The 7,570-nt window shown below is 36.1% G+C and overlaps 1 long non-coding RNA gene across 1 annotated transcript in view; it reads left to right on the forward strand.

The window, feature by feature from the left end:
• LOC147834536 (uncharacterized) overlaps positions 1-5,803 on the forward strand; it is a 15,151-nt gene extending 9,348 nt beyond the window's left edge. The window contains exons 4-7 of the long non-coding RNA XR_015504397.1: positions 3,203-3,241; positions 3,460-3,512; positions 4,367-4,482; positions 5,236-5,803. This is a non-coding gene — a long non-coding RNA (uncharacterized LOC147834536). The remainder of the gene's footprint in view (positions 1-3,202; positions 3,242-3,459; positions 3,513-4,366; positions 4,483-5,235) is intronic.
• Positions 5,804-7,570: the final 1,767 nt, after the last annotated feature.

The following is a 7,570-nucleotide window of genomic DNA, read 5'->3' on the forward strand; positions in this document are numbered from 1 at the left end:
TGCGCTCACACACAAGCGTACCGCGCCAAAGCCCAAATGATCCGCGCTCAGGCACACCTCTTCCAACCGGGCCAGGGCTGGCCAAGTGAACCGTGCTTGAGCCCGATTCAGCGCACTCACACTTCTCAAATGATCCGGGAAACGGGCCTGGTCACGGTACGGATGGCATTGTGTGAGTAGGCCCTTATTCAGCCGCTAAAATGAAGTGTGTAATGATGGACACTTCACGCACTCAACGACCGCAGGTTTGCTTACGTAGCGGAAGGGGCGGAGCGATCGGACGCACATGTTAAATAACTTTATTTATATTGGATGGTGAAAGCAAAATTCTCCTACGAGATGGATTATAGCGCCTCCCGATGGTGAATGTGGTAATACTCATGGCAGGTATTATTTGATAATTCGGTCATTTATTTCACTAATTTGGCAACTGTCAAACGTCATCAGGGAAACGGTTTGAATTTCAGCTTAGTAAAAAAACATTAGTGTGCCATTTGGGACGCCACTACATACATATACTATCCTGTTGAGTGTGAAAGTGCATAAGTACATAGTACACGAGTGCATAGTGTATAGTGTGCCATTTGGGACGCAGCTCATGACATTACTTCCTTGGCAGCCATCTTGTTTTTGGTCACTTCCTTTGTGTTTGTTGAAACTTTTGTATGTTTTGGATGTGTTAAGACTGGGAATATTGAGATTTGTGAGTAGGGTTTTAGTTGTGTGACTACTGAGATTCTATTGAAAATTGTGAGTACTGTTTGTTTTAGTGTTTGCTTTGTTTATGATACTTTTTTTCCATCGGCTTGTTTGACCTTTGTTGCCTGCTGATATTGATTTTGGATTGTCCTTCAAATATGGTTGCCTGTTTTTGTTAACAGTTTGTAAATTATATTGGGATAGTAAAGAGTTTGACACCATTTTCTTTGTAAAACTCTTTGACCTCTGTTTTTGTGTTAGTGAATTGTACTTTCTTTTCTTTTATTTTTGATCAGGTAAGTAAGGATTTTTTGTTTGTTATTTTGGCCTTGTCAGCTCCCGAATTCAAACCCCAATAAATCTTTGACTTCATTCGCATCCCTAGACGGTGCGTAACAGATAGGATTGTAAAGATGTGTTGTTTATTTGATACTGAGCCTTTAATTGTCATTTATTAGGGATTTATAAAGCATAAATAGTCCTAACTTTAGATTAGGTCACAAACTTTAGGAAGTTGAAAAAAGTTGTAAGTCTTGTCTTCAATAATTCTGTTTTTCTTGAAGGCATTTCCGTTCCTCGGGGAGAAGTGATAGATAGGCATGAACTCTGGGAAAAGCCAGAACTTAGGCTGAGAAATGATGTTTTCCGCATAATTGCAGAGTGAATATTTGGATCTCCGCACTTTTTCATTTTGTTAATACTCCAACAGGAACCAACCGAGCATTTACAGAGAGCATCATCTGAATTTCAAGACGTGCAGCTTTAAATTTATGTTTATTTATTCTAATGAATGAGAATCTTTAGGGTTTTATTGTATACACAAAGGTTCATTTGTCTCTCCTAGTGCTAAGATGATGGAGAAAACAAGTGTCATGAATTGTCATGCTTTAGTTCAAGTCCATTCCCAGTATCTTCCCCTGTAATGTCTTAAACAACTGCACAGTCTCATGGGTTGGTTTTTCCCTCTCCGCAGTTCTGGTCTCGGGTTTGAAACAGCAGCACCAGCTGTCTGGGCTCTATGGTTTTTACTGAACCTCTACTGTACGTCTTCCTCACTACTAAATTGTGGCCACTTCCTCAATCGAATCCGCACATTGCTATTGGCAAAGTTCTGCTCTCGCTGTAGTTTCTCTTTCAGTTGTTTGCCATGTTTCATTCATTCCCTCTGCTCCTGTGATGGATGGTTCACTGATGCCCATGAATGTACACATCCCATGAAAACGGCATGGAGACCTTTTCTGGAATGCCGGATGTATGGACGTTCTGTTCTAATAGTTATCCATGATTAATATTGCCATAAATGTCTGTATAATATGATATATGGAAATTTGCAACGATAAAGCCAAAGCTTCCAAGCCCAAGGCTGCTTTCCAGTGATCTTTATGTCTCAATTCTGGAATATCTTGTATAGCAAGCTTCGATTGCATTGCAAACCTATTATTGAATACATTTTAATAGTCCTATTGATTCATTCATTTTCTTTTCGGCTTAGTCCCTTTATTAATCTGGGGTTGCCACAACTTATCCAGCATATGTTTTACACAGCGGATGCCCTTCCAGCTGCAACCCATCACTGGGAAACACCCACACACTCTCATTCACACACATACACTATGGACAATAAGGCTTACCCAATTCACCTAGCGCATGAAACCCACACAAACACTTGAAGAACATGCAAACTCCACAAAGAAATGCCAACTGACCCAGCCTAGGTTCAAACCAGCGATCTTCTTGCTGTGAGGTGATCATGCTACCCACTGCGCCAATGTGACACCCTGAAAAGAGGTCAGAAGGAAAATATATGTGTAACATTAAATTGGATCTGTTTGCCTCTTAAAGTGACAGCGCACTAGATTCCCATGCTTTAAACTGTGCCTAATCTATCAAACAAAATCAATCACTGTTCTTGACTAATGCACTTTTGTAACTTCAAAAAGAAACAAATCAAGTTTTAATCTTACAGTGGAGATTATGTTTACAGCAGAGTTTGTTTTATTTATATATTTTATTCTTTTTTTTTTTTTTTTGAATTTTCAATGATTTTAAGGACGGTTTATGTTTTACTTTGCATTTCAATACTCATTCTGCTGTGGCATTGAGAATTGTGAAATGTCATGATCTCAATTTAATAGGTGCTATAGCAACCATATAATAAATAAATACAGTAAATTTATCATTAAAACTTATTGTCAAAAATAATCACGACTATGATTTTTTCCATAGTAAAGCAGCCCTACAATGAGCAATTATTTCAGTTGTGAATTAAACAGTCGTTTAAATTTTATTACTGTTTTAAACAGTGATCTTGATCCACTGTTAAAAGCGATGAGTCACTTAACTTAAGTAAAGCAAGTAAACAAGTTGCCTTAACATTCCCAGAGACCAGACTTACAACAGGTTATATTTTATTAAACATCAGTTTTTTTATTTTTAGAGTAGACTAATAATTAAGGAAAATATTTACAAAAATTCACATAAATGCCATTTTCTCATTGTAAAGGTTGCAGCACATTTCCAGAGGAAGACTGACTCACTACAGGTGAGATTCTGCCAAATATATTATGTCATATGCATAACATTGGACAAATAATTTGGAAAGATAACATTAGACACATGATTTGGAAAGATAACATTGGACAAATAATTTGGAAAGATTTCAGTAAATTTATATTTCAAATATTCAATGATTACTCTGATCTTGATTGTGTACAGAATTTATTAAATATGGTTTGCTTTCATTTTTTCTTTTCTTCATAGAATTACTTTAGTGTGGGGCATTTGCTGTTGTCATTTTTTTCCCAAGAGCCTGTGTAAGTTGTGTTTTAAAGTTTTACAGTTCTTTTTATTTTTTTCCCCTCTTCTTGGGATTACCTGTACTTGATAAATACTTTGTAAAAAGTGTTTATAAAACGTTATAAGAGTACTTTATACTGTAAAAGTATGTAAAAAACTTTATAAGAAAAAATACTTTGTAAAGACAATTACTGTGTATTGTAAGTGCATTATCTATGATTGCTCAAATGGCAGTAAAGACCTTTAATAAAATGTGTAATGTATCTTGTTGTCTGTTCTATTTCTAATTGAGACAAATCTACTAGATTGAGTTCAGAGAACTTGAAAATGTAAGTTAACTTATTTTCTGCCAAGTTCTGCCAACTTGACAATGTAAGTTTACTTATTTAAACTGAACTTTGCAAGTCGAGTTAACTTGAAATAAGTAGGTGGGTCATTTATTTAACTCTATTAACTAAACATTTTAGGTTGAGAAAACTTAGAGTTTGACGTCAATACAACTTAATGCAATGTTAATGCAACAAGATAACTAAGTTAAGCTGAGTGAACAAATCATTTTTTACAATATAGATATTTGTGTTACCGAATGTGCAATTCAATTAATCATGCTGTCAACTCTTTATATAGTTATTACAATATCAGGTTATGCTTTGAATTTGTCATTTAAACAGATTGTTTGACAAAACTCTGACATTATACCCAAACGATTTAACTGAAATGTAGCTTTCGTTACCTTCTTTGAGTTGTGTATTGACTCTGCATTAAATCAGCTCTTCACTGTGCTGATATGCATCTGCAAGTGCACTCCATCCTTCACGTTAAATAACTCTTGTCAACACAAAGCTTTTTTTCTGTGGTTTCATGCTTGCAGATGCTCAATATTGCTGAATCTGGAGAGGAATCCCTGGAGCCTCTTTCATGTTTGAAAGAGCAGCGCACAAAAGGCACACTCATCCTACTAGGATTTTCCATTCCTCCACATGGGAAGTCTAAACACTGCGGCGCAAGCCTCAGATTCGCTATAAATATCACAGATCTTTAATTCTACTATTGTTTGGTTTACGATCACATTACTGTCAGGAGGCTCACAGGCCACTTCATTTAGATGTTTTGACATTAGGCTTTTCCATTTTATGCGCGGTTTTTCCAGTTGGGAGTCTGTGATGAATTACATTTGTTTTATTCATTCTTTGTTTTTTAAATAATACTTCCTTTAGTTATGTTTTGCATTGCTTATTATTTACTCGATGCCAAATTGTAATGCTAAACTGAACATGTGTTCACAAATATATGCAAAGAGCTCGTCTTTCCTGGATTTGTCAAAACCAGCCTGTCCTTGACTCCCATTTCTTTCTTTTCCTCTAATCTCCTGTACATTTGGCTGGAGCATTTTTTAAATCGGTTTCAGTTGGCTAATACAAACCACACTGTCGCTCGCGATGCTTCAGGCTTTTTTTTTTTTTACCAAATAAGATTAGTGGACTTCACATATGGTTGTTGATCCTCCGGATTTAAAGAGCAGTTAAAATATTTCCCTTTAATGTGTCTCAGTATCCGGCTTGATAAGAAAGTAATACCCTAAGACATTAAATACATGCTGTGTATTTAATGTCTTCGGGGCTTACAAGCTTCAGTGAACAGCAAAACACACGAGCACAGACAATAATGATACAAAAGCCTAAACAGCATGGAAAATGCCCACACAATCATTCCCTCCCCTCTTTTTTTTATCATTTACAGAAGGACAACTGAGCAAGCTGTTGCCTGGTTTTATGTAGCTGTGTCTTCATGTCTGATGGATTCTTGATTTGATTCTTGAACCCAAATCCCTTCAAGGCAAGATATCTTGCATGCTGACCATCTTGGTAAAACCTTTAGAAAGGTATTTTTATGTGTATGCACATGCATTTTTCAATAATACGTGTCAAATTGGTATTTAAATGAATCTATATTCATTTATTTTCCTTCTGCTTTGAACTGTGCCGGCATATGCCCTTCCAGCTGCAACCCAGTACTGGGGAACACCCATAAACTCTCACACTCACACACACACTCCTATACTACAGCCAATTTTGTTTACCCAGTTCTTCTCGGGCTGTGGGGGAAACTAGAGAACCCGGGGAAAACCGGCGGCAACACGGGGAGAACATGCAAACTCCACACAAAAATGCCAACTGACCCAGCCAGTACTCGAACCAGCAACCTTCTTGAAGTGATGTAACAGTGCTAACAATCTTTCTGCCCCAATTTGACCTATATGTTGTCTGTTAAATCTTTCAAAAATGAATATTTGCTGTTGTTTACCATCAGAAAATCCAAGTTTTATGTGATTTTTTTTTCTTTGGTAGATTGTTAGCTGAAACTGTAGACTTTTGTGATTCATGAGATTCAAGTCAACAGCTGCCTCACAAACAATGTATAACTTTCTGTAAGCCCAATACTAGACAGACCAGATCAGTGGTGAACAAACTCAGTCCTTGAGGGCCAGTATCCTGCATATTTTAGTTCCAACACCAATTTAACATGCCTAAATCAACGAATCAAGCTCCTTCTAGGTATACTAGAAACTTCCAGGCAGGTGTGTTGAAGGATGTTGGAGCTAAACTATTGTACTAATCAGTTGTAACTGAAGGATGCTGACAGCAGAGTTGAGACTCCACTTGCAGGTTTATGTAGAATAGTCGTGTAGGCGATGCAGGCGATGGTCAAACACAAGAACAAACAGTTGCATACAGTAAAACAAGACTCAACCCAGATATGTATGTGATTGTGTGTGTGGTGTTTATATAGTCCTTGAATCAGTCCATGAATAGCCTCAGCTGTGTGTTTGCAGTCAGCAGGAAACAGGAACCGGTGTGTGTGAGGTGCATGCTGGGAATTGCGGTTTTTAGTGTGGTGTGTGTGTAGCTAATCCTTGCAGATTGCTGGAGATTGGGACAGCTGTACACCGGCCCTCGGGGACCGAATTTTGGCAGCCCTGGACTAGATCATAAGTTAGGGGTGATTGTTTAGCTAAATTTAAATGTTCTTGGGCAATTGTTTTTTTTTTCACTTGGAGCTCCAGAAAGTTGGAAAATAGTTTCTGCACATTAGTGAGAGTACCTTATTTCACACTTTTACAATTGCTTAAAGTTTGGCTTAAGGGAAGTCAAATACATAATCATTGATTTTTCAAATTTAAATTAATTATGATGTGATATTGTATATACATGTACTGTATTATTTGTAGTTGAATATTCTTAATTTGGTAAAAAAAAAAAAATAACTAGAGAACACAGATGCAAATTAGCTTTATGCAGTAGCTAAGTTTGGCTCAACATTTTATGTTGGACAATATCCCTGGACAAATAAATTAAATAACAATAAAATTAACTATATAAAAAAACTTCACTTATAGTTTCCAAAAAAAAAAAAAAAAAATGACAGGCAAAACTAAATTAATAAGATTTGTCTGTGAAAAAAATAAAAAATAAATAAATAAAAAATAAAATAAAAAAAACTTTATATATTTTTTACTTTAATACACAGCTTGGATAGCTTTTGACTGACACCCCTTTTGTCCACAACTGTTACTAAGTCATCTACATCTTGAAAAGATGGGTGAATAAAAATAACAGCAATTTAATTTAAAATTTTAATTTTGGGTAAACTTCATTTAAACGGTCATTTAATTTAAAATAAATAACAGTTAGTGCACACATACATGTTTATTTAAAAGATGAATGAGGCAATCCATTCATTCATTCATTCATTCATTTATTCATTCATTCATTCATTCATTCATTCATTCATTCATTCATTCATTCATTCATTCATTCATTCATCCATTCATTCATTCATTCATTCATTTATTTGTTAATTACAGACAAATGGACGGAAGAACGTTTAATGTAGATTTCAAACCTTGCTTGAGTTACTGGACACATTTGTGGTCAACTTGTTCCAATCGTCCCTGCTCACGGAAAGCGGTACAAGCTGTAGGCTTCTATTTTTTGTTTGGAACTATTGGTTCCTCAGATTTCCCTCTTTTTAATTTCCCACTGTGAGGGTCAACTTTCAACAAGTGGTTTCTTGT

Source organism: Danio rerio, chromosome 12, assembly GCF_052040795.2.
Source record: "Danio rerio strain M-AB ecotype USA chromosome 12, GRCz13ab, whole genome shotgun sequence".
NCBI classification, from domain to species: Eukaryota; Metazoa; Chordata; class Actinopteri; order Cypriniformes; family Danionidae; genus Danio; species Danio rerio.